Below are 3,128 nucleotides of genomic sequence, written 5' to 3'. Positions count from 1 at the left end.
GTGGTCTCAGAATTCAAAACATATGCCCAGAAGACGTTCCGCCGACAGTTTCCAATCAATACACTTACGATAATGAAGGTGCTCACATGTACTGAATTATTGTAGTCAAGTATAGACCTATAATGAAAAAAATTACAAAACCTTTAATGTCCTGTTTTTAAAAGATATTGTCTCCCTGTTTTGTTAAATTTTGTGAATTTCTCATTTTTTTCCTTTAGGGGATGACGTTGATATAAGCGATAGTGAAACACTATCGGATGAATCGGATGTGGATGAGATTGAACCCCCGCATGATTGGTTTAATTGCGCACAAAATAGCGAGCAGTATAATGTTCCTGACAATGATTATGGTAGGTTAAAATAATATATGTTGTTCGTGCATTTCTCTTGAGCGAATAGTTTTCTCTTTTTTATGTTAATATGATCATTTGCGTGCCACAGAAGGCGTGGAGGTGATGGAAAACATCATGCCATCTAAAAAAAGGACAAGACGCAAGAGAACAAAACTATTGGTTGAATCCGATATAGTTGGTAAATTTCCAAAAATACTTGCCGATTCTCTCAAATTTATTATTGTTAGTTTTTTTTTAATTGATTGGATGACACACTCTCAAACTATTAATGTTGCGCATATCTCCCTTGATTATTCAGAATATTTCGATGTTGGGGAACCGCGGTATGTTTGTAAGGATTGCAACGCATTAATGTGGTATGAAGAAAGGGCAAATAAAAACAGGTGCACGTCAACGCCAGAATTTTCTATATGCTGCATGCAAGGAAGGATAGAGATTGCACCATTCGGCCGCCTACCTCAATCCCTTCATGAGTTGTACTTTAAAGATAATAGAAAGAGCAAATATTTTTTGGATAACATTAGATCATTTAACAGCATGTTCGCCTTCACTTCAATTGGTGCAAAGATCGATAGGACCAAAAACAATGGCAGAGCACCGACAGTTTTTACAATGAATGGAGAAAATTACCACCAAATCGGTAGTTTGCTGCCTAAACCAGGGGATCAACCTCAGTTTGCACAATTGTATATATATGATACTGATAACGAAACTCACAATCGGATGGCATCCGTGAGGTAATTTTCTTATTTCACCAAATATGAGTGCATGTCTTGCTTAATTTAGTTACTAAATCATTGGTTGTTACAATTTAATATCATGATATGTTTTGCAATACACGTCATGATAGCAGTATAATATACATTATTTGTTTCCTTTCACTATAAGAAAAATATATCACTGAGGAATTTAGACATAAATGTTGACTTATGCAATGGAACACGATTAATAATTACAAGAATGGGAAGATATGTATTGGAAGGAAGGGTGATTTCATGAAGCAACATTGGGGGCAAGGTGTTTGTGCCTAGACTATCATTGCAACGTTCAGACACTAGAATTCCGTTCAAGTTCCAACGTAGGCAATTTCCCATTACTGTTTGTTTCGCAATGACCATTAACAAAAGTCAAGGTCAATCATTAAAACAAGTTGGCGTATACCTATAGCAATCTGTGTTCTCTCACGGCCAATTATATGTAGCAGTCTCCAAGGTGACATCAAGGAAAGGTTTGAAAATACTCATAACTGACGAAAATGGAGATTGCATTGATAACACAACCAATGCCGTATACAAGGAGGTGTTTCATAATGTATAGCCTTATGCATTCAAGGAACCAATTCATAAATTCCAATTTTTTTGCATTTGTCATAATATACTGTATTTTGATTTCTTACTATATGATACTTGGCTTGGTGCTATACTTTTTATAATCAAGACTATAACTGCCCGTGCGATAGCACGGGTAGGGGGACTAGTATCTTGTGAAGATTCTATCACTTATGATGCATTCTTTGGTTGGTTTGTCTTCTTGTTTGCTCTGGAAATGATAAGATGTTATTCATGATTGTCATTTTCCTTGAAGCTTGGTATGAGCATTTCACTTGCTACTTTACATTCCTAAGGTTAACTGAAAAGAAAAAAAAACATAGTTGCTTTGTTATCTATTTTGAAACTTTGTGTGTCTTAACCTTAGTTTTGCTCAGAATGCAAAAGTTTAAGTGCGAGGGAATTTGATCAATGCATTTTGACGCATCTTTTATAGTGTTTGCATTGCATTTTTAATTGTTTGTTAATTAGTAGTTATTGCGCTAACTTACATCTTGAACCCTTCTCTTGGTCTTACCTGAATTGTAACATGAGAAGAGGCTTTAAATAGGGTTTTGCGGAGCTTTGGGACTTATTCTACCCGTTTGTTAACTCTCTTGGTGGAATTTCAATTTGGTGTGAAAACCTTCGACACAAGGCTAAATTCTTGACGAATTCATTGGGTACGGAGCTTTGCATAAGGATTTTGGAGTTTGGTTTCTATGTTTAATTCATCTTTTGTGTTTCATCTTTCCCCTTAAATATTTCATATCTTTGATTTCGATTTGAAAATTCATTTTAGGTATTGATGCTTAATCATATCAGGCTTGATGGAGTGACCAAAACCAAAACATAAAATTGACATGGTGACTTTCTAGGCGCTTTGAGGTCCTTTCTGCAATTGAGGTTTGAAATCACATTTAGAGGTGTCGATGGGGTCGGGGCGGATCTACTAATGTTGGTCTTGTAACGGTACGGCGCAGCTAGAATAAGACACTATCAAATCTCCAAACTAAGGAAGTTTTTTTTTTTTTGAAGATCCAAACTAAGGAAGTTGTTATTCAAGATTAGAACTCTTTTCGTCGTTGAAAATGTTTGGTTGTTTGCATTATTATATAGCCAAAACCCATGAAGCTCAAAAATAAATAGTCAACTTACAAGAAAATGTTAGTTCAGATCGAATGCTCGTTATTTTTAAATGATTTATTTGGTTAAATTATTAATCAATATCAAGATCTCTCATGTGTCTTGGCCTAAAATTTATTGAATTGAATAGTACCAAAATTATAGTATACCGTACCTAAAAAAAATCAAATGGCACTTACATCTTTAATTATAATTAATCATACCACGTTAATACCAAAGAGTATGTAGACATAAGAATATACCTTCATAGTCACATCTCGCAATAAAATATCACATTGTTCTGGGTAGCTTTTGAAACACCAAAAGAGAACAAAATTATTAC

At 34.7% G+C, this 3,128-nt stretch overlaps 1 long non-coding RNA gene across 1 annotated transcript; it reads left to right on the top strand.

Moving 5' to 3' along the window:
• Positions 1-2,183: 2,183 nt before the first annotated feature.
• LOC146930586 (uncharacterized) lies at positions 2,184-2,895 on the top strand. Its single transcript, XR_015006424.1, has 2 exons — positions 2,184-2,343; positions 2,463-2,895. It is a non-coding gene; the product is annotated as an uncharacterized LOC146930586 (long non-coding RNA).
• The last annotated feature ends 233 nt before the right edge of the window (positions 2,896-3,128 follow it).

The sequence above is a fragment of the Medicago sativa genome, chromosome 4, assembly GCF_051527215.1.
Source record: "Medicago sativa cultivar Bolivia chromosome 4, Bolivia_mono, whole genome shotgun sequence".
Taxonomy (NCBI): Eukaryota; Viridiplantae; Streptophyta; class Magnoliopsida; order Fabales; family Fabaceae; genus Medicago; species Medicago sativa.
The sequence above is the reverse complement of the archived record's forward strand: the minus strand, read 5'-3'. Positions and strand labels throughout refer to the sequence as shown.